The following is a 25,742-nucleotide window of genomic DNA, read 5'->3' on the forward strand; positions in this document are numbered from 1 at the left end:
TACTCAACCACCTATCACAACACACTTCCAATTAACACTTTTCCCACCTGGATAGTTCCCAATCACCACTCAACCTTACTACTACCAGCTGTACTTACTAACTTTACCTAACTTTCCTTTACATTTCTATCCTTCTAACACTCTTAACTTTACTCCTTTCTTCATTCTACTCTAACCCCTACAATTCTCACATTCACCCTCTTTCATCTCTAAGCACTGATTATACCATCTCCACTTAACCTACCCTTTAACAGTAATCCAATTAGCATTTCTAATTAACTCCACCTCTAAGCTCCCCACCACTCAGAACTCTCTTGGCCTCCCTCTCCTACCTCTTTTATTTCCCTGCTCCATACACCCTATACTCCTACACAATACTACATACCTTCTTTCACTTCATACCACACTTTACCCCTACTCTCCAATGGCCTCTAAACATAGCACTACTTACACATACCTCCTACTCTTACCCACTATTCTAACTGCCCTTACTCTAGCATTCTCACTAACCTTCCTGGAACATCACACTCTACTAAAACACAACCACCACTACCAACATACCCAATCAGACTCCCATACAAATTCCCTAAAACACATTAACATAATTTCTACTTCTAGCTATACCCTTCCTAAGTACCACAGATCTAGCCATAGCACTTGCCTCCTTGACAAGAAACTCCCATATAACTACCTCAAAATCATAAAACTAATACAAATACCCCTACAACATCCTCTATTAGATGGTGATATCCATCCTAACCCTGGTCCACATACAACCGCCCCCAGTGACCTCCTCAACCAAAGAACCTACACCACTTCCACCCCAACAAGATCATCCAACTCCCTTCTGATAGCTCACCTTAACATCCGTAGCATCAACAACAAAATATCCCATCTTCATGCACTTCTAGATGTGCACAAATTTGATATCCTCTGTATTACTGAAACTTGGCTTAAACCCTCAACCAAAGATCATGAAATAACCCCCCCAGGATATAACATCCTGAGAAAAGATCGTACCACCAAAAAAGGTGGGGGTGTAGCCATATTCTATAAATCAGAAATCCAACTATCTACCTTCAATGTCCCGCTACCCGCAAACCCCACAACAGAAACCCTATCAGCCAAACTTCAAATCAATAACCATAAATCCATCTACATAATCTGTTCCTACCTTCCCCCAGATAACAATATCAGTAATCTAGAGAATATACTTAGTAGCCTATCTATACACCTACCCCAGGAAACCATTGTCTTAGGCGACTTTAATATAGACTGGTCTACTTGTATGTCCCCTAATCCCACTAACCACATAAATCTTTATGGTTTCTCACAAATGATAACCACCCCTACAAGAATCCATAAACAAAGTGGCAAGGAAACCATACTAGACTGGATTCTCATTAACAGTCATCCCTCAACTTCTAAACATGGAATCCTTCCTGACGACATCAGTGACCATGCTCTTACCTATATAATTAAACAAAAACTTCATAGACCCAATCCAACTATTTTTAAAACCTCACGCTCATCCTGAGAACTTCCAAACAGAATTGAAGGCTTGTGATTGGTCTCCACTGCTTCATCTTCAACTTGATGAAGCAGTCACCTACTTTAATACTAAGTTCCTTCAAATCCTAGACCTCCATGCCCCCTATCGTCCATCAAGAACAAAGACCAAAACTGCCCCATGGCTCACAAAACAAACTAGGCAAAAAATCCTCCTAAGAAATAAAATCTGGGCCAAGTGGAGAGCCTCTAAAAGCCCTTCTGACCACCTTTACTTTAAACAACTAAGAAATGCTACAAAAAAAGACATCCACCTTGACAAAAGAAACTATTACTTTCACCTCCAACAAACCCACAATCAAAAACCACAAAATTTCTGGTCAGCTATCAACAAACTACTTAATCCAGGCCACACCAAGTCTCCCACACCATCAGGAATTTCCCAAAATAACCCTAAATTAATAGCTGAATCCTTTAACACCTATTTTATCGAAGCCATACAAACTCTAGCAAACTCTCTATCTGCCACCAGCTCCCTCCCACCTAATGCTACAACAAACTCAACTCCTCCTTGTCACATACAACCTGTTCCTACATCCCTCATTTGTAACCTCCTTCTAAAACTCAAACCATGTACCCCCTCTGCTGACTGTATACCAGCAGAATACCTGCAAATTGCAGCTAAAGTCATTGCCTACCCTATCTCTATCCTTATCAATAGAACCATTTCAGAAAGTAAAATCCCCCTTATATGGAAGGTATCTCACATCATTCCTTTACACAAAGGTGGCACATCAACTGACATTTCCAACTTTAGACCGATCGCGTTACTCTCTCCTATAGCAAAAATAATGGAAAAATGTATCCACCTACAACTTCTTGACCATCTTCTCCACAATAATTTACTTGCCAACTGCCAACATGGTTTCAGACCATTCCACAGTACATCAACTGCCCTGCTATCCTTCTCTGACTCTATAAACAAAAATCAGAACAATAACACCCTTTCCTCAGCTTTGTTTATTGACCTTTCAAAAGCCTTCGATATGGTCAACCACAATCGGCTTTTAGAGGTACTAAAAGCCCACTCACTAGACACACAGGCACTACTCTGGTTTAAATCCTACCTAGAAAACTGTCATCAAGCAGTCCTCTGGGACAATATGCTGTCATCTCCCCTCCCCGTAAACCTAGGAGTGCCTCAAGGTTCCATACTAGGCCCTCTTCTCTTCTCAATATTTATCAGCGACCTAAACACTACAATTCCTCAAGCCACCTGCATTCAGTATGCTGATGACTCTACTTTAATCTGCTCCGCCAATTCCCCAACCACACTCCACACCCTTACCCAGTCTGTATTTAACACCGTTGAAAATTGGTTCATGCAACACTGCCTCCTCCTAAATGCAAAAAAACAAAATTATTACTCTTTACTCCCACTCATAAATCACCGCAATTTCACTTCACTATAACCTCAAACAATGGAACCACCATAAACCCTGATACCACAACCCATCTCTTGGGCATAACTATTGATAACAACCTTAGTTATGATGACCACATCAACTATACTGTAAAATCTGTTAACAAAAAACTAGGTTCACTGTATAGAATCAAACCCTTCCTTACAATTATAGCCAGAACCACAATAGCCCAAACGCATCTGATCTCTACCCTACTGTATGCTTCTGCTATTTAAACTAACCTTTCCAAAAGCAACCTTAACAAACTTACCAATAGCTACAACAACATAGCCAGATTTGTTACTGGCAACCCTTTTAGAACACACCACTGTCTCAACCTCAAACAACTGGGATGGCTAGAACTACAACACCAACTACTCTATCATCAACTTACTATAACCCAAAAGATACTCTTCCACCCTAATAATATCCCAATCCTCACTAATCTTACTACCCCTTACAAAAATCTTACGACTCTTCACTCAGCTGATAAACTTCTAGTTTCCACTATTAAATCTAAAAACAAAGCTGAAGACTCTCTTTTTACTAATACAGTTGGAAAGGCCTGGAACCGCCTGCCAAGTGAGCTTTCTACCATCTCTTCCACATATCTTTTTAAAAAAAACCTCAAACAGCATTTTAAAACTCACTGGCTCTGCCCCTGCTCCAACCCCGACTGATCTCCCCACCTTAACCATTCCTGCTAATCCCTTTTTATGGTACCTCCAGGGTACTATATTGCCACTCTTTCCATGGCCTTTCTCGCTGTACTATGATTTACTAAAAAAAATGATTAATTACTTTTAAATTTGCTTAACATTCATTTGCAATGATCTTAATAATGTTTTACCTGTAAATGCTCATAGCTTGATATTGCTTTGTTTTCTATAATTGTATAATTAATGCCCTTCTTGGAGCTTTGTTTTCTATAATTGTATAATTAATGCCCTTCTTGGAGCTTTGTTTTCTATAATTGTATAATTAATGCCCTTCTTGGAGCTTTGTTTTCTATAATTGTATAATTAATGCCCTTCTTGGAGCTTTGTTTTCTATAATTGTATAATTAATGCCCTTCTTGGAGCTTTGTTTTCTATAATTGTATAATCAATGCCCTTCTTGGAGCTTTTCTCCCCAGGCCTCTACTGAAAATGGACATGTATCCAGTTAGACTAGCCCGGTCAACAAAATGTAAATAAAAATAAATAAAAATTAACAACTTCAGATTGAATTTTAAACAGAATAAAATTTTAAATGATGCAGTAGATAAAATTGCTACAGGTCACCAAAGAGAAATGTCACCATCTTTCCTCTTTTAGGGTCAGTGCATTACTTCTCATTATATTTTTCAGAATAGTTATAAGCATGTACATACAGATAACATGTGTACATACTTATCCAGTCATCTCTCAACTAGAATAAAGTCATCGGAGACAAAAGAGGACAATTTTCAGTGGTGTCCCAGGGAAATCTCCATAATATTAATAAAAACAGAAATTATAAATATGTGAAGACTTCTTCTTTCAAACCTTTAACAATTTTTAATCAATCTATAGTACACCTGAACTGGAGAGGAGGTAAATCTCCCACTAAATTTTCATGCAATTAAAAACCCATTATGCCCTTTTACTCCTGAGAAAGGCGAGTTCACAATAATAAAGGTAAAGATGCAGGATCATCAAACTTGCCCCTTACTATTGTTTTCCTTCTATTTACCTAGATTCAACTATTCCAGTAAATGTACATTATTATACAGCACCTCTCAAAACTTAAGAAACCAAATTGTATGAATTACATTACAAACTAAGTATAACATAGACTCAAGATAAAATTGGACTATGTCCACTTATCCATTTTCTCCTACCCCTGTTACGTCAGCTTACATGGTCCCATAATATGCTAATCCTCCCTGTGTCATCTTGTATCTCAACTCCAGTTCATATCTCCTAATAAACTGATCCTGTGCAGTACAGTTACACACTTGCCATTTTACTGACAAAATCCTTACCACTTCCTTTCTCTGTCTAATCTTATCCATTATTCCATTATATTCATCACTTTCCATAATTCTGGTGGTGCCTGTTTTTTCCATTTCCTTTATTTTCTTTTTGCCAATAAGACTAATAACCAAATCAGTTTCTCTATTTCCTTGCTTACTTCCAAACCCTCACCAACACCCATAAAATTAATTTTCTTGTAAGCTATCAGTTTTGACCAACTAACACTTGGATTACTTTCTCTTAACTCTCTTCTGACTTGTCTAACTTGCCACAACTCCATATTATATGCTCCTAGCTGCATCTAACTTGCGCTTGGCATTTCCAAGAATTTGAGCTGCTCCCTGAAAAAATCTTACATAATCTATCTGGACTGTAGAAAAATGTGTGTGCTGACATTTCCACTAAACTAGAGCCTCTCTGGAAGTTCTATGCCCCAGACTTTATCCTGCCTTCATTTTCCACACTAATCCCTTTTTCAAACATGAGAGCCTTGAATACCCTCATAAGGCCTCCACCCTTGTTAAAACCTTTTCTTCATCACCCACTAGATAAAAGACAGCCAGACCTTCCTTGGAATCTTACATCAATCTAGCTCAACTGGGTTATCAAACCTTAATATTGCAGTTGCCTACTTTCAGCCATATTAAATCTCATCCTAGCTCTATTCTAATTCAAGATTGCTTCCTTTGTCTAATAACCAATCCCAATAATATGGTTCATTACTCATTTGCACCTAGTGCTATCTTAAGTTTTTTTTCCCAGTGTCACTCCTAGTTGCACGTGTTGGGAGAACATCCTCCCTCCAGCCCCTGATCTCTCAGTGTCTATTGTATTCTGCAATTCCTTACCTAGTCTATCTAAAATTGGGCATTGTAGACTGTCTTTGCTCTATATCCTGTCAAACAGTACTCCAAACTTAGGCACACCCTCCATAATCAGCACAATCTGCTTCTACCTTGTTTGATAGTTATTCTTGTAAACTCATTACTATAGACAAAGCCAGTGCACCAACAGTCTCTGATTGGGAACTCGCAATCCACCCATATGCCAAGGCAACATCTTGCCCCATCCCACTCTTATCCCTCCCTCATGCCGTATATATCCATTCATCACTTAATTCCCTATCTGCTTATCTTCCAGTAATCACCAAAATGCTTGCTCAGCATACAATATATTGGACAGAACATGCCTGTGCAATACCTGGTCTTGATGTCCAAGTCTCAGATACCCTCCACTTATGCAAGTGAATTCAAATCTTAGAATCTTTGACTTGTCTCACTCCCTAGAATGTTCCAGACTCCTTGCTACCCACACTCCCAAGTAACTAACAGCTTCATATGCCCACATGCCTAGGTACTGAGCTACCAATTCCTGCTTTTATCCAAGGTTTATCCCACCACCACCACCACTTGTGTCTTTGTGATATTAAGTTTATATCTGGATATTTGGCTAAACTTAGCTGTTAATTCCCATAATTTTGGGAGGTTCTTCCTGGAGTTTGACATCATAATCATAACACCTGCAAACACTGAGAATTTTAAATTTATGGGACCCACTTGATACTGAATTTGAGATGTTCTTATCAGCTCTCCAAGTGATGCAACCAAGTGGCTCAATATACAGTGCAAAAAGCAGCGGCAATAGGGGCAGTCCTGTCTGGTTCCCCTCTGAATAACTAACTTCACTGATAACTGGACTCAAACTTTCATTTCAGTCTGAGCACTCAAATAAATCTCTTGCAAAAGATCTACTAATGCCTGAGGAATGTACATTCTTCCCAAAGCCTCAAACAAGCAACCCCACTTGACCCTATCAAATGCTTTCCCTGCATCTAAACATACCACAACCAGTAGACTCCTTTCTATGTCTGCATCCTTAAGGGTTAATAAAGCATGTAATATTAACCACTGCTTGCCTTCCCCCAACAAAGCCACTCTGATCTAGTGACACGAAGCAGGAGACTATTTTATTCATCCTATCTGCTAGTACTGTCAGACATATTATAACCATGACTTAAATTTAAATTGGGCAATATAATAGGGGTCATTACCTTCTTTGTAGATGGGACAGAATTATTTTCTACACATCATTATTCTTGACTATTAATTCACTGAACAAATCCTTCCAGATATAGATGACCTTCTTTCCCATTAATTTCCATCCTTCCACAGGTATTTCCCTCTGTGCCAGGGTATTTGTTCCTTGTAGGTTTACCTAATGTTTTTCAACTTACAACATTGTAATCTCCTTTGCTAATTCTACCATCTCTTCTTACATTAAGGTTTTTGGCATTACTGATTCTAGCAGCTGCTTAATCTTCTTCCATTTGTTCCTTTTCTGTCCTATACAGATTAGCTAATAAATCAACTAAAATCGTCCAGAGCTTTTGATCCCCTCTTTCTATGCTACCTGTATCTTCCATCTCAAGACCATAAATTGCCCCCTCATGATGTGGCCTTAATCAAATTGCCAGTGCCTGTAACAACCTAGGGGTATTCGAGAACACCACCATTGGCACAGTTTCATGCTGCAGTAGCAGCCTATCTTCTGATCATTGGACATTGTTGCATCTCCCCCCAGTTCTCCATGCTCTTCTTCGCTTATATTCTACCCATTCCACTGCAACTCCTTAATTTGTTAAAATAGCTCTTCTACCTAATCCTCTTAGTTTACGGTTCTCTTTTCTGTAGTCAGTCTCCTCCTGTATTTCTGGTTTACATCTCTCCAATGCTTCAGGCATTTACTTTAAAAGCATCCAACTTATTCCTTCTAACCAGTCCTCAATCTCTAATTTCTAAGGGGGGGAATGCCAATGTCATTCACCCACCTAACAGTGTCTTTAAGGCAGCATGGTCAGCAATCCTGATGCATCCCACTGCTACTTTCAACTTGTTCTACATGCTCTTTCCTAATAAAACCTTGGCCAAATCATCATGGGTCATACTTTTTAGAACAGAAGATGAATCTCCTATTCCAACCTGCTTTCTTTCTTGATTGCCAAATATCTTCTTCTTTTGGCTTTTCCCAATTAGGGGTCGCCACAGCGGATCACCTGTTTCCATTTCTTCCTGTCCTCTGCATCTTGCTCTGTCACACCAGCCACCTGCATGTCCTCTCTAACCACATCCATAAACCTTATCTTAGGCCTTCCTCTTTTCGTCTTACCTGGCAGCTTCATCCTTATCATCCTTTTCCCAAAATACCCAGCATCCCTCTTTAGCACATGTCCAAACCAATGCAATCTCGCCTCTCTGGCTTTGTCTCCAAACTGTCCAACTTGGGCTAACCCTCTAATATACTTATTCCTAATCCTGTCTACTCTCGTCACACCCAGTGCAAATCTTAACATCTTTAACTCTGCCACATCCAGCTCTGACTCCTGCCTTTTTGTCAATGCCACTGTCTCCAACCCATATAACATAGCTGGTCTCACTACCCTTTTGCAGTCCTTCTCTTTCACTCTTACTGGTACTCCTCTGTCACAAATCACTCCTGACACTCTTCTCCATCCACTCCACCCTGCCTGTACTCTGTTCTTCACCTCTCTTCCACACTCGCCATTACTCTGAACTGTTGATCCCAAGTATTTAAACTCATCCACCTTCACCAACTCTACTCCCTGCATCCTCACCATTCCTCTATCCTCCCTTTCATTCACACACATATATTCCGTCTTAGTCTGGCTGACCTTCATTTCTCTCCTCTCTAGATTATATCTCCACCTCTCCAGGGTCTCCTCAACCTGTTCCCTACTCTCACTACAGATCACAATGTCATCTGCAAACATCATAGCCCACGGGGACTCCTGTCTGATCTCGTCTGTCAACCTGTCCATCACCAGTGCAAATAAGAAAGGGCTCAGAGCTGATCCTTGATGTAATCCCACCTCCACCTTAAACGCATCTGTCATTCCCACTGCAGATCTCACTGTTGTCACACTACCCTTGTACATATCCTGTACCACTCTTACATACTTCTCTGCCACTCCAGAATTCCTCGTACAATACCACAACTCCTCTCTAGGCACCTTGTCATATGCTTTCTCTAAATCCACAAAAACACACTGCAACTCCTTCTGACCTTCTCTGTACTTCTCCATCAACACTCTCATAGCAAACATTGCATCTGTAGTGCTCCTTCCTGGCAAATTTCTTGTAAATCTAAATTAAAAATTTCCTTGGTATATTTTTGCCCTTGTTAATCTCCTCTGCAAGAATTGGGCATGTATATCCTCAGCAGCATGTACAAGATTCCAGTCTCCCATTTTTAAGAAGAATGTCACCTCTGCACACCACAGAATATCTTATATAATTATTTCAATTTATTTTCTTCATGCTTAGGAGGGTGGTAAGTACCTATTAATTATTAACTCTCCCTTGAAAAAGCCTTTCACCCCTGCATATCTTTTCTTGGTGTCTGCATTTTTTCTGTTTTACTGATAGTTAACAAAACTGTAGTGCTGTTATTTATTTACTTGATATTTCTAGTCACTGTCTAGATCCTGTTCAGCTGGTTTCATAGCAGGGGTTTGTCTATCTTGTTTTGAAGCCAGCCTATCCAAGGTGTGAGCACAGCTTTTTGTGTTATCTGATTCCCTGAGGCTCTTAAGTTTTCCTTTATACTACTGTATAAGGAGTTATAATTCTGTGAGGCAGCATCAGTATCTTAGTTGCTTTTTGCGGCCTAGCTGTGACTGATCCAATAGACATCTGGATACAGAAAGTCTATAAGTATAGTTTTGGCACTTAACCTGTTATCAGTGATGGTCAACAAAACTGCTTCATTTAATAATTTGCTTGAGATTGCTTTTCTTGTATCTCACAAAACACCTATAACAATTGAAAAGGCCACAGAAATACCTCCCTAAGAAGATTACCAGCCTCAAACAGATGCCATACGCAGACTGTCTCAAAAAACTCCAGCTCTGCTCCTTCACATATCACCTACTAAGAGGAGATCTCTGCCTAACATACAAAGCTGTCTCAAACCCAGAGCTGTTAGGAATGCTACACTTAAAGAAATCCCAACCTCTCCGAACCACATGCTCCAGGGACCTAAACCTCATCACCACAATAAACAGAGCATGCTGGATGGATAGATTCCTGTCCCAGAGACTTCCCATACTCTGGAACAAACTACCCATTCATGTCAAGCAAAGCTCCTCATTGGCCTTCTAAGAAAAACCTTGACGACTGGATAAGAAACAGAAAATTCACCCCAGGGATCACTTCTGCAGCACTGCTCGACAGGGGCACAAGAAAATAATTTTCTTGGGTGGCGAAAGCCAGGGAACTTTTTTGGCTAGGCTTATATAGGCCCCAAGCCCGATGGCCCTAGAACCTACCTATGAACCTATGGTGTCTGTGTTTTGTTTTAGTTAACAAAACTGCTGCATTTATTAATTTGCTTGCGATTGCTGTTCTTGAAGTCTGCGTTTTGTTTTAGTTAACAAAACTGCTGCATTTAATTTTCTTGAGATTGCTTTTCTTGGTATCTGCATTTTGTTTTAGTTAAGAAAACTGCTGCATTTATTTATTTGCTCGTGATCGCTCTTCTTGGTGGCTGCATTTGCCCGCCTCTACTGTAAATTTGATCTGGGATACTCCTCCCAGTCGAGTGTCATTAGATCATTCTACCCAATACAGAGAGAACATTTGAGAAGGCCAACCCACTTAGGTTCTTAATCTTGAATTATCTTCTGTTCTTCCTTTCTCCCGTTCCACTTTACTAAAAAAATTCTAAGCTTGTTAACTGCCTTTCCTGTAACTAGTCTAGTCCAGATACAGATTTGCTGTATCCAGGACTGTTTGTAAGCTTCTGAGCCCCCCAAGCCTTTCTGTGTTGGAGGGAAGCCTCTTAGCTTATCAGTGGGAGTGGTAAGCACTAGGTAGCCTATCTACCACAAGAGGCGTGGTTTCTGGCCCAGAAATTGTAGTTTATTGGCTGTTTGGGCAGTTTTTTTCCATCTCTTTCAACTTTCTGGTTTAATAGCCTGTGTTTGTGCTTGTTTCCTGCCTTTCCTGTAACTTGTTTAATCCATATAAAAACTTGCTGTATCCAGGACTGTTTGTAAGCTTCTCAGCAGTACCAAAAAGTCTGCTCTTCAATTTTTCCCTTTGATCTGCTAGCTCTCTCCTCTCCTGTACCTTTACTAGCTTATTAGTCTAGCACCTTACCAGACTGCTTGTAGCAATTATTGTAGCACACAAAAGTGCTACCAGGACTAAACATTCTACAAGGAAACAGCTCCAGTACTTAATGCCCACCCCTCCAGGCATGTCTAAAGGTCAGTTCCCTGTGCTTTCTCCTATTAACCTGGTGTCCTTGGGCATCCTGAGGCAATGTAGCAACTGCCTCATGTACACTGACAACCCTCTCCTCTTACCTCCTAACACTCAGACTTGCGAGAGATGCACATATATCCAAACTGGAAGCCACGCACTCTCCAGCCAAGACCGGAATAGCTGGTCAAGAGAAGAAGGTCAACATTTGTACCACACCACAAGGAATACAGCCCTCCAGAACACTCACCAGCACTGCCTTCACATAAAAACACAAACCACTTACCCACCTTCGAGGAGGCTCTCAATAAAAATCTACCCAAACAGCAGAGACCTCCAAGGCAAAAACGCACTTAACCATGACAACGCTAATCACGAGACACACAACCCTTCTAAACAGTGTGCCACTCAACCAAAGCCCCCAAGGCAAAACAGCATGCCCAACACACTAGTCATAGGTGACTCGATAGTGAGGCACACTGATGCCCCACTCACTAGGCTGAATAAGGGGAAAGTAACAGTCAGTTGCCCATCAGGTGCCAGGATCCACCACATAACACACGCACTCAAGTCCCTCAACAACAGGTACAAATATGACTGTCATTGTACATGTGGGTGTGAATGACCTGAGATGTACCTCCCTGGTCTTCATGAAAAGAGACGTGGAGGAGCTCACGGATTATGCAGCCCAGGCAGGTATGACCCTAGCCCTGAGCAGCCTTCTACCATCACCCAGAATGATACCACAGTACAAGCAGAAAATGATTGATTTCAACAATTGTCTAAGTTTCTGGTGTCATTCTAAGGGGATCCATTATCTGTCTGCATGGGATGACATGATTGACAGACCTCGATGCTTTGCCAGAGATGGCCTGCATCTGTCACCCCTGGGCTTCCAGATACTGGCCAAGGCTCTTGCCACCTCTATAGTGCGTTTTTTATGTGGTGTTCCAAAGACCAAATTACCTCCATAACAGCTACAAACAAATGCAATCTGAGGGTCATGCTGCTGAATGATAGAAGTCTAAATCTCAAAATGCACTCGCTCAAAGCACTCATTAAAATGGAAAACATTGACATTTGTGCTGTAACAGAGACCTGGTTCAAGGCAGCAGAAAGCACCCCTGCACTACCAGGCTATAACTCATTCCACACCTTTCGGCCATGATGTTTTCATATTCATAAATGATGCACACACCTCCAGACTGGTAGCCCAACATAACGCATCAGAAATACTTCAGGTGCAGCTAATATTGGGTAAGAGAGCGATTCAGGTCATATCCTGCTTATAGGTCCCCAACCATGTCCCAAGACTCGCACTCCACATTCCTAAGCACCCTGGAGAATATTAGGGTCCAAGCTAACACTCTTATACTGGTCAACTTCAACTACCCCTCCATTAACTGGAAAACTACTCGTGTACCAATACACTTGCCCAACATTTCCTGGAATTCACTAATTTCAATGGCCTGGACCAGTTCATTCTTACCCCCCACTAGAGGTAGCAACATCCTTGACCTGGTCATTACCAACATGGGCAACTATTGCTCTACACCAAGAGTCAACTCCTCCCTGGTTATATCTGACCACAAGCTAATCACCTTGGAAATCCACCGCCCCCCGGCAAAGGTAACCACCATGAAAAACTTCTCCAAAGCTAACTTTGGGCTCCTAAAACAGAGGTGGCTAACTTATTCTGTTTTATTTATTTTTAGATTTTTAGTTTTACAGTTTAAGAGTAACCCTAGAGGATGTGTTCTATCTGGTTACACAGAATATTGTGAGATACAATGGATTATAAAATTAGGGGCAGATAGGAACCCTGGGTTAAATGGTATGGTTTCTTTAAAATCTCTTTTGAAGAGGCGTAGACCTCTAATTGTAACTAATTAACCATGGTTAAGCATAGTTTGGCTTCTTTTTATTATAAAAATCATTGGTTCATTTTATAAGAGCTGTGTGTGAAGAAGGGTCTAACTCGAAAGCGCTTAGACATTTTATGTTTGCTGATTTGTTTTATTAAAGTACAGTATTTGTTTTTAGCCTGGTGTATCAGTGGAGTTTTTCTTCATAATAGATTTTTTTATATGGAACTTTGGTGCCTTCACACTTGTTTTTTGTGGACGATTACATATTTTTATTTGCAAGAGAAGGTGCACATAGCTAATTTTAGACAAGATTCAGTGGAGCTTGATTACCATCCAACTACACCAGTAGCTAGGTCCTTTCGAGAATGCACGAAAAGAATGATGCTGATGGACAACAATCCCCTATTGAATATACCCATATCTATGGACAGAGGTGAAAATTCTTTTGTGGAAATTGTTGATGACAGTGAGTCCTTTTTGCCATTATTCAGTAAGTTGGAGAATGACTTGTACAAGCTTAAGCATTTACAATGGCAACGCTTGCATATGGAGGCATGCTTACACTTCCGTGTTGTTCCACGGGGGATGAGAGTTTTGTGCATGCCCATGTATGGAGATCAGTATGTTGATTTATTAACATGCTGGCAAGTTATTAACTTGGACACTAGTTTTAAATACATGCAACTTGTTATTGACTATTTCTTGCTGGAAGAACAACATTTGATAAAGTCCATAGAGCAACAACAATTAGAGATAGAAAGTGGTTTTCATAGTGGGAACTATCTGGCAAAATTAAATACTTAATATTGCACCATCAGTGCGTATGATGCCAAGCTACAACAAATTAAAACCAAGAAGATGAAGAGACATCAGGGATTTCAATGCTGGAAATATTTTTGAATGGCCAAAAACTTCAGCAGAGACAGAATCTGAATTTTCAACATTCCCAGAGCAGACTGAGATCCGAGAAGGCTGTGGAGATTGATATCCCTGGTAACTAATTACAACAGAGAGTTAACGAGCAAGAGTCCTTGGCTAGCTAATTGCGATAGAGTACAACTGAGTCTATAAAGGAACCAGTGGTGGAGGTGAGTCCTAGAGGAAGTGAACTACAGAAGGAACAGCGAGACGCTGAAAATGCATCTGGGGACAATATCCAGAACAATGCAGCTGTGAATTAGAGTCTTGGGCTAGGAGCAAGGCCCAAAACTTTATTTGCAATTATGTTTTTCACCAGTTGCCAGTACCTGTAAGAAAAAAAGAAAGAAAAGAGGGTGGAATCACAGATAGTATAACATGAGCGACATACAGGGAGTAGAGACCGCAAGAGGAGGAAGGTCTCAATCTGACTGCAGGTACTGATTATTTGGTCTATAATCTTTCTAGTTATGAGTCATCAGATACACAAACTCGGGTTCTGAGTAAGGGCCTAAACTTTGTAGCTGTTATACAACAGAAGTATGCAGACACGGTAACTGACTTTAAACTTTTAGGGAGGAATTTACAACTCAGAAAGATGCTTGGGAAGACTAAGACTGATGCTGATATTAACTATTTGAGAAAACCTAGTATTTATGTTCGATCAATAAATCCAGTAATAGAGACATTTATTAAAACCCGTGAAGATCAATTAAAAAATATGGATGACCCAACAGATGGGAAAGGAAGGAACTTTTATAACTTGACTAGTGATGAGAGGTCAGCGCTTAAAATACTGCATAGCAATATGGCAATTAGCATACACCCCACCAAGGGGGGGGGGGCTAGTGTATTAATGGATAGAAGTGATTATGTAAAAAGGATTAGATATTAACTCAGGATGCTACATATAAGCATATCACATACACTAAAGCTATGAATATAAATCAAGCATGTTAATGAAATATTAAGTGAATTGAAGTTAAGTAACGTAATTGAGGATATTCTTCAGTTTATTACAGTTGAGTTTCCTGTTATACCCATCTTTAAAGCATTACCGAAAATCCACAAAGATTTTGTGGACCCTCCCCTAAGACCTATTGTGTCAGGTAGGGAGTGGGTCACTGAATGTTGTTCTATATGGGTTGAATCAAAGTTAAAACCTATAGTTTCCAGGATCCTACCATATTAAAAGATAGTGTGCATTTTTTAATGATGTTATTTGAATATCCAATTATATCACAGAATGAACATCTATTATTAATTACATTGGATGTGAAAAATTCATTCACATCCATACCTAATATCTATGGCCTACAGGCCATTTGAAAAATTTTAAGGAGGAAAGACTTATTGGATAGCTGAACTATTCTACAGGTAATGTGTCTATTAGAGGTTGTCCTAGAGAATAACATCTATATGTTTGAGAAGGAGTACTATTGACAATGCTGGGAGGTTGCCATGGGCATCCCAGTGCCAATTCATATGCTAATCTGGTACTAGGACAATGGAAGGAAGAGGTCATGACACAAACTATACACGAATGGAAGCAGTCCATTATTTTCTATTCGCATTTTGTGGATGATATTTTTATGTTGTGGGAGGGAACTCCTGATGCATTAAAAACATTTATTACATATTTAGAATCCACGACAAACTTAAGGTTTACAATGCAGTACTCTGATCAGGAAAAAGATTTTCAAGTGAGAAAAGATGTGCTCAATTTTAGTACTAGCATTCATAGAAAAACATATTGGAAGAATAGTATGTTAACTAGAGATTGTATGCATCCATCTTCTGTGTTTCAAAACATAATGGAAGCACAGGTCATCAGAGCATCAAGGGTATGCACTGATGAGACAGTTTTTAATGAAGAAGTAAGAAATATTGAGTCAAGGTCCAGAGGATATGATCGGCAAGAACTGCAGCTGAAAATTAAGGAGGTTAAAGGGCTACGAAGTCACAAGCGGCCCCATGGTTTTCCAAAAAAGGGATAGATAATACTCAATCCTCTCTAATAAAACAGAATAAGTTTGGGGACAAGGTAAATGTGTGTATAAAATATAGTAGTAATGTTAAAGTCTGCGATATTATACAAGACAACTGGAAGATTTTACAGACAGACGATGAATTGAAGGATATAGTAGGAGCAGCTCCTAGTTTTGTTTTTAAGAGGAACAAAAAATTGAAACAACTTTTATGTGATAGAGGGGAATGTATGACTGTTCCCAAAAGCAAAAAAGGGACTTATCCCTGTTTTAACTGCAAAGCGTGTCAGCACATATCTGGGGCATAAGGGTTTACCCACCCGATTACAAAAAAGGCATATGATCCCTTCTTAGTAGCCAACTGCAATTCGGTTAATGTTGCTTATTTAGCCCACTGTGTACTCTAAAACCTCCTTTTATGTGGGGAAAACCAACTGCAAGATAAAAGAGAGGGTTCTCAAGCACTTATTAGATATACGAACACAATGAACATAATGCATTGCATCAGCATATACATCAACATCGGGAACACTTTTAGATTTTTAGTTTTACAGTTAGTTAAGAGTAACCCTAGAGGAGGTGATCTATCTGGTTACACAGAATATTGTGAGAAACGATGGATTATAGAATTAGGGGCAGATAGGAAACCCTGGGTTAAATGGTATGGTTTCTTTAAAATCTGTTTTGAAGAGGCGTAGACCTCTAATTCTAACTAATTAAGCATGGTTAAGCATAGATTGGCATCTTTTTATTATAAAAATCATTGGTTCATTTTATAAGAGCTGTGTGTGAAGAAGAGTCTAACCCGAAAGCGCGTACACATTTTACGTTTGCTGGTTTGTTTTATTAAAGTACAGTATTTGTTTTTAGCCTGGTATCCGTGTAGTTTTTCTTCACAATCCATAATAAGCCAAATAATTTTATATAAACAAAACCATCAAAATGTATGTACAGTTGTTTAAGGACTCCTTCCAAGGTGCTGGCATTCATTGCACTTAAAAAGGACCCCAGTTACAGCCTCAAGAAAGTTGCTTTAAAACAAAAAAAAAAAACCCACAAAGTGCACTTCATTAGGGTCCCTCGCACCACCTGTCTATCCACCCAACTGTCAGAAATGCAAGTCTAACCACTTAGAGTTTCTTCGCTGTTATTGACAATTCACAAAAGAAAAAAGATTTTGCCCCCTCAGATACATTTCCATTAGTCTTATGTAATCTTAGTCCATCGGTAGCAAAAGCCCTTATGAGTAACAAAATTAACAACCAGGTCAATGAACTAATCCATTTGGTTTGTTCATGCTCATCGTTTAAGTCACCTTTATCTGGTTAGATCTCTCTGCTCTTAACGTTTGTGCCAAGGCCAAATTTTCTTTCAACACCAGGTTATGCTTAAATAATGGGAAGTATCTTCCTGATCTCTCATTCTTTCCAAGCCCCTCCTGGCATATCTGGAGTCTGTAGCTCATTTTGATGCACCAAAACATCCAGTTCCTTCTGCTGCCCTGGTTTCTACAGCTGGGTTAATGATTCTTTCTGATCCAGAATGGTTAGGTTGTGGAGGACAATAATATTCCTTAGTGCTTAGCTAGTGTTATTGCTGGAAGAAAAGATACCCTCTTCCTTCTTGATTCCAGTGAATAATCTCAGTAAATGAAGATCCTTGCCACTCAACACATCTACTTTGCACCAGGCTTCCAGAGCCTTGTCAGAATCTGTTCCTTGAAACTGAAGGTCTCAAACCTGACAATTCTATGCCTTGGAGGCCAGCTGTTACCTGGAACCCATACAGTCCCTATTGGCTCTTTCATTTTTGATTTGGTCTCATGTTAAGCCAAGTCCATTTCACTAAATGGCACGTAGCTAAGCTTTTGTGCTTTCCTTCCATGCCTTCAGGAATGCCACACAGCCACGTTATGTCTGGTACTGATCAATCAATAACTCCAACATATTCAGTGATGCTTCTGCTGGTTCAGCTCCAAGACGCAGCTATTCCATCTCATGCAGTATGTCTTGGTATAGCATCTGCATGGCTGCTTATAACTGCATCTAGGATTTCAAATCATAACATTTTCTAGGGTTGAGTTAATCTTTAACTCCCTTCTCAGTGACTGAAATGCATTGCTCACCATACAAATCTACTTTGCACCAGGTTTCTAGAGCTTTGTGGAATCAGTTGTTTGAGTTTAAAGGGCTGAAACCATACAATTATATGCCTTGGGACAGATTATTATGCAGATCCCATGCAGTCTTATGGGCGTTTTCAATTTTGATTTGATTATGTGGCAAGTCAATCCATTCCACTAAAAGGCACATAACTAGGCCTTCACAGTCTTTCCCTTCCATGCTTTCAGGAATGCCAGATGTATGATCAGGATAGAGCCAGATATAAAAACATCATCCAGTTGTGCTCCTGATGCTTCAGCTTTATGCTGCAGTTGTTCCCTCTCATGTACTGTGTGTTGTATGGCATCTGCATGATAGGAATAAAGAAAAGAAAATTGGTTATATGCCATCTTGGGTTTCACTACAACTATTCTAAAGTTGACTTCATCTTTATCAACTCCCCTAACACCGCAATAATTGTAACCTGTTCTTCACTAAAGCATGCTGCTCAGCTTCAATGCTTTCTAGTGTAACAGCCTATCTGCCCTTCCTCTAGCCCATTTGGAAATTTTCTTTTTTTTTGACACAAAACATACTTTACAAATCCTGACATTTATGTATTAGCATTCTCTTTGTAATCGATGGGCATGTATGCTCCATTTCGTTTCAATGGAGGTGACAATTCAATTACACTATTGGGCCTTGGGTGAGGAAGCCTGCTAATTCTTACAATGCCATACCAGAAGTCCAACATAGGAAGTCACATTAGTATTTGCAAACTTAAACACCTTTTAGAAAGTTTACAATCATTTTTTAAATAATAAACAGTTTAAATAACTAAATAGTTGAAGACAAAGAATGGTCAAACAGTCATTTATTAGGTTCAAAAAGTAGGTAAAATGAAGAGCTGTAAGAATACCTAGGTTGATTTTGTTAATAAGGTGGGCAATAGAGTCAATAAAATTAAAAAAAAAGTTTTAGCACAAAACCTGATCTGTTTCAGTGCACAATATAGCTGATATGGGAAAGTGAGACACTTGTAGCTTTTAAGAATTTACTAGATATACAGAAGGGGCATTGAGGTGGTCCACGATGGTGCAGCGGTAGCGTTGTTGCCTCACAGCAAGAGGTTCTCCCGTTCGATTCTCGGCTGGAGTGCAGGGAGTGCCTTCTGTGTGGAGTCTGCATGTCCTCCCCACGGTTGGGTGGGCGTTCCAAAGACATGCGTAAATGGCCGTGCCTTCGTTGAAGGTTGAACGTCGACCTGGCACCTCGGCATTCGTGAAAAAAATCTACTGCCAATCATTAGCGGACCAGAGTTCCGCTGTGGCGACCCCTAACCGGGAAAAGCCGAAAAGACAACAGAAGGGGCATTGAGTTTACTCAGTGAGTCTGGAGACTGTGCATATTCACCTAACAGGCCATAGTGCAGTCACCCAACCTATGAAGTACTGGATAAATAGCAGAATTGAAGAGGTTTGTTATATGTATATAAAAATGGAAAATGAAGACTGTCCAATCACATGCTAGCTACCCAAGCATCAAAGCAGTTCTTCCTTCGGCTGATAACAGATGCATCATGGTTTTAACTTCCAATCTTATTAGTTTCTGCTTAGTCTTTTCCCACATAACTTTAGCTGCAAAGTATTTTTTAACCCATAAGCTTAGCCTCTTTCATCTGTTTCCCCCAAAAAGATGAGTATTGTTGAAATACGGCACATGTAGGCCTTTAGCATCATTTTAGATCTTAAAAATTTATTTCAAATCCACAGAGTTATGGTCTGGATCCAGCAAAGACAAAAAAAAAAATGTTCTACAATGCTATCTTTTCTACCACACCAAATATTCTTATATTTTCCACTTCTTTACTCTCAGATAAATGCTACAAATAGATAGCAAATAGAGGTGGAAGAGGACATCCCTGCCTCCTCTTGGTCCCTCTATTTAAACTCAACCTATTAAAAAGGGCATTACCAACATTTATTCCAACCTAATAAATGTAAAAGGAAATTATCAAAAAATATTCACCAATAAACAGGAAATTGGCAGTCAGAGAGAGAAAACCACTGAGGCTTGCAGTAGTTGATGAAAAACCTCTTCAGGTCACTTTATTACAGGAAAACCAAAGTAGTCAAACGGTCACTATAAACCTGCTTTTACATTTAATATCAACATCAGATGCCAAATAAGACTTGAAGGTATAAACAAACTCCTTTATATATATATATATATATATATATATATATATATATATACCTAATTATTTTACGTATCCAATAGGATAGTCTCTCTAATTAGATTAATTAAACCTTTTTAAAGCAACAAATCTACGTATTTTTGTATTGTAAACCCCATTCTCTGCTTGTGTACAGTGCAAAGATATAAAAACATTCATATAAATATGTACAGTTTTTTTAAAAGCAACTTGTATAAAACATTTTAAATGTATAACATTGTAAGACTATCTAATATTGCTGAGAATAATACAAATCTTATTTGTATTGCAATAACTACAGTTAGTGGACAAATGACGAGCTTCATTTTCTCCAAAAGAATATAATAATAATAATAATAAAATAATGGGCATGTATATACACTATCAGAAATACTATAAAGGGTTTGCAGCTCTCATTTTCAATAAAAGGGTAATAGTAATGTTTTCATTTAGCCCTGGGAATTTATTAGCTTCTAGTGTAATTTGCCACCAGAGCTCCATATATTCTATTCTTGTTTCCCATTGCCCTCCCCTTAAATCTTTCTGCATGTCCTCCAGGACAAAAAATAGGAACTTGGCTTTTATGCATTTGTTAGTGTGCTTATACAAAGCGTTTTTATTTTTTAATCTGAATATCATAATTGTGCTCATATATTCTCCTAAGCAGTCTCTCCGTTTTTCCTATATAAAACACTTTGCATGCTTTACACAATGCTAAATAAATCAGTGATATTGTGTTACAATTGAAATATTTGTTTCCTTCTATACTTGTGTTCCTATTTTTATATGAGCTGCTTCTTTGTGTAGAGTGGCATTGTGAGCATGCCCATTTGAATGTCCCTTTTCTTTTTAACCGATTTATATTTTCTTGTTCCATTTCCTTCCAAAAGTTCCCTTAGATTGTGTGCTTTTCTATATATAGTAACTTAAGGAGCTTTATCTATTTCTTTTATATCAGTAAGTGCTATAAATCTCTCCCTTTCTCCCTTTATCATTTGTTTAACCTTATTCACAGTTCCATTATATTCCGTGATAAAAGCTCGATTGTATCTATTCTCGGTGTGTGTATATCTGATCTCAAACTTCTATTGTCTTTTCCCCCAATATAGGCCTAAATCTATCTTTCCTTCCTTCCAATATTTCAGTTTTCACTTCCTGTATTAACCTCTCAGGGTACCCCCTTCTCTCTTTAAATAAGGTCTGTAAATAATTACATTCTTGCATAAAATCTTCTTCTTAAGACGTCATTCTACTACACCTAACATATTGTCCTTTAATAATATATATAGAAAAGCACACAATTTAAAGGAAATTTTGGAAGGAAATGGAAAGAGAAAAAATATAAATCAGATAAAAAGAAAAGGGACATTCAAATGTAGGCCATGCTCACAATGCCCCTTTATTCTACACACAGCAGTAGCTCATATAAAAAGTAGGAACACAAGTATAGAAGGAAACAAATATTTCAATTGTAACACAATAGGCTTGATTTATTTAGCATTGTGTGAAGCATGCTAAGCATTTTATACAGGAAAAACAAAGAGACAGCTCAGGAGAAGAATACAGGAGCACAATTATGATATTCAGATTAAAAATGGAAAAAAAAAAACGCTTTGTATAAGCACACTAAAAATGCATAAAAGCCAAGTTCCTGTTTTTTTGTTCTGGAGGACATACAGAAAAATTTAAGGGGAGGGCAACTGAATTGAACTCATGCCAACTTGCAACCTGACAAGATATTGGTTAACCCAATTAATCAGCTTTTGACCCAGTTTCTTGTACAGAAATTAATTATGCCTACCTGTGAAAACTGTTCCAAAATCATCTTCTAGCTTAAAATATATTGTGTGACCTGTTGGACCTTAATCTACAGCAAATACTTTTTCCAAGAATGTTACCAAATTTAGAATACAGGACATTTGTTTCACAAAATCCTACTTGTCTTGATACAAAAAAAAAAGGTCCTGCATTTATTTCTGTATTTATGCTTTGATGTGTTTAATCATACATACATGCATATATGAACTCCTATCATTAACTGGGAATCATGGAAGGGTATTTGTAAAACTGACATCTTAATTTACTAGTGTTACATTTAATACTATCAATGCTTTTCCTTCCTGTGTAAACTGCAGCCTGGATTTGAGTTAATCTTTTAAGAAGAGACTATGTAGACCTTCCTACATAGTATAGAATGAGAGGCACTCTGTCTTGACCTGTAGAATACAGAAGTCCTCAAATCAGACTTCTATGAAAATGCAGATTTCAATGCCCTCCAGCATTCAGGAGTAACTGTTAATATAATTAGAAAGATGCAAGTAAAATGAAGCAAGTCCACAGGAATCAGCAAACTGTCTATAAAAGACAGAAACCAAGTGGCCCATTCTGCAAATAAACTCTGTGGAGAAATGTATCCCCATCAACAACACAAGCCTAGAAAACCTGCATCTCCTTCCATGGAACAGTGTTCCATGGCACCATGTTCTCAGCCAATCATTAAAATTTAAGGCTAAGATTTTATGCTAACATTGACCCATTTGTGGTGATAGTCTCATCTGTAAGACCGGCTAGCACATATGAAAAAAGCCAACATTTCCACATACCTCATATAGGTTGGCAAGACAAGTATTTGCATTCTTCTGGGTATTTCTAATTTTAGGATCAATATCTGGGATGTCCCATGACAGCCTCTCCTAAATGATACCCTTCAGTGTTGCATTCGGCATTTACCATAGATTTGGGAGAGCTTGAATATCTGCTATTTGTGGATATCATTAAACTGTAGGCTGCTCTCCTGTGGAGATCTTGTGTGTTAAATTCTCCAGCACAGAAACAGTTGCATGCAGGGATAAAGTGCAATTGTGCAAGTAGTTACCACAAGAGATTTTCTAATGGATCACTGTTGCAGTAACCTTAGCTATTTGGATTCTACTTCCAGTGACCACCAAACTTTGAAAACTTGAGTGAATTCCTCAAGCTCTGTCAGGTGCTTAAGGGGAGCTCCAATATAAAGACATTGTGAAAATAACCAGCACATTTGTGTGTCTAGGAAAGAGCCCTGAAAGAATAATGCTAGAAAACAAACCAAACAGTAAACTATATGGAGAAGGGTATATACATCTACATACCTCAACTCGTTCTGACCTACATTGTTTACCACAGGAAACAGAATTGGTTTTCAGGTGGCAGCTTAACAACTCTTGTAGTGCTGCACATTAGTGCCAGTAATAACCATTGAGTAAGTGTAAAAAGAAACTATTACAATCTTTGTGCTTTTGTCCATAAATGCTACACAGACTTCAGAGTTCCTCATCATCTCTGTTAAGCTGGCATCTGAAATCCAGATCCATTCACGGGCTGCTCATGGTGTGCGAAAGTATTTTGTTTCCTGGGGTATATACATACACATACTGACAACACACAGCCAAATCAGGGGAACGGAGGGAGGGGTGGCTACTGCAACAGTGATGTATCAGAACATAAATAAATTTGCCATAACAGTATACAACAGTACCATATTAAACATGTAGGTCAATGTTACAGTAGCTCAACTTAGAAACTAAGAAAACTGGAGGAGGAAAAACTAAGAATCCAGGAGTCTTGGAGAATGGTCCGAGCAAATCCTGTTCTGGACCTGGAAAATGAGTTCAGGTTGTAGTGCTTTGTCCTATGTACATAACTTTAGTATTCTAGCAGCAACAGTTTTGTAGAGTCCACTCCTTTCTAGAAAGCCACAAAAAAGCCAAAGATCTTGTGTTATGGGTCTTACCCTGCCTTGGAGTGGTTTATTATAGGGAGTATAAGATAACTCGACAGCATGAAACCAGCATCCGGAAATGATAAGCAACACTTGTCCTTTCCTCTTGCCTTCTGAGGAGACAAACAGCTGATCAGCTTTCCTGAAGGTTTGAGTTTTGTCTAAGGTATTTCATAAGATGTCTATGGACATCTCTGCCTTTTGCTTGGGTTCAGATAGGGAAATTAACAGCCCGCCTCAATGTAAGCTCAGACCACTTTATCCATAAAAGGGTTGGCAAACCAACCCTAGCCTGAAAAATAAGGGTTTGTCTCACCAAAGTGCTTACACTTCATATTATCCTAGCAGAAGACTGAGCAAGGACTAAAGTCGTCTTCCAAGTTAAGAGCCTCAATTCAGCCAGATGAGGTTCTTGCACAAACTAGAAAAATCTTTTTCACTTGCAGATAACTTCCTAGTAGCATTTTTATTTGAAAATATTCCAAAAATGGTGCCTAAAAGGTATTAAAATTTTATTATCCAGGTAGTTGACAAGGTTTTGGTTGAGGTGTGTGAAACAACCCTTCTTGAGTGAGTAAATCCAGTCTATGAGGAAACCTGTGGTAACTTCCCTTGGCCATACCGAAAAGGGAGAAAGTATGGTTGTGCAAGTAAACTTTCCATATCAGTAGATGTTCAAACAATCACTTCTGCAGCAGCCTTAGCTATAGGGGTTATACCTTGCCAGGATATAACAAGACTGGCAGCTCCCAAAGCTTCAGAGCACCTTTCAAATGTTCAAACCATTAGGCAGCTTGAGTTGAGCTGACTAAACACAGCTTTGGGTATCGAGCTTTTAAGAGCGTTCATGCCAAGTGGGAGGGAGGCCAAGCCCCAAGAGACCACTAGCTGTAAAATAAATAAATAAATAAATAAATAAATAAATAAATAAATAAATTATATAGCTATAGCCACAGACACACCCAACCACCCAGGCAAAATCAAAAAAGGGGTAGGGAGGAGAAGTTACTGCAGCAATGATCAAACATCTACCTCTAGGGTAAGTTTATTTACACAACCGCACTGAAAGATTTTGCTCTGTCAAGAGACACTACAAGAGTTGTCTGTGGACATCCAAGGTGTGGAGGAATCCTTCCTCATTTTTACATTCAGGAAAGGAGGAATCCTTCCACATTTTTACATTCAGGAAAGGAAATGTGAAAATATACAATTTGAATTAAGGTAAACTTTTGTCAGGGGCAGGGTCATGCCTATTCAACCTGATGGACTTTCTTGAGAAGGTCACCAAAGCAATGGATGAGGACAAAATGGTTCATACTGCCTACCTTGACCTGACCAAGGCATTTGACAAGATACTGCACTTGGGCATTGTTGACAAACTCAGGAGGTTAGGTACAAACCCTCATATCACCCAATGGATAGCCAACTGATTCACAAACAGGACACAGGAAGTAAGAATTGGGTAGTCCACCTTTAGAAAGAGGCCAGTCACAAGTGGAGTCCCCTCAGAGATTGGTCCTTGGACTGTTGCCTTTTTGAATTTACTTATCTAAAGTAAAGGCCAATGTCAATGGTCTCTGGCTGACTAAATTTGCAGATAATTGCAAATTAGGAGCAGCCATCAAATTCCACACTGACAAATGT

Source organism: Protopterus annectens, chromosome 15.part0 (assembly GCF_019279795.1).
Source record: "Protopterus annectens isolate FY-2018-M chromosome 15.part0, PAN1.0, whole genome shotgun sequence".
In the NCBI taxonomy this organism is placed as follows: Eukaryota; Metazoa; Chordata; order Ceratodontiformes; family Protopteridae; genus Protopterus; species Protopterus annectens.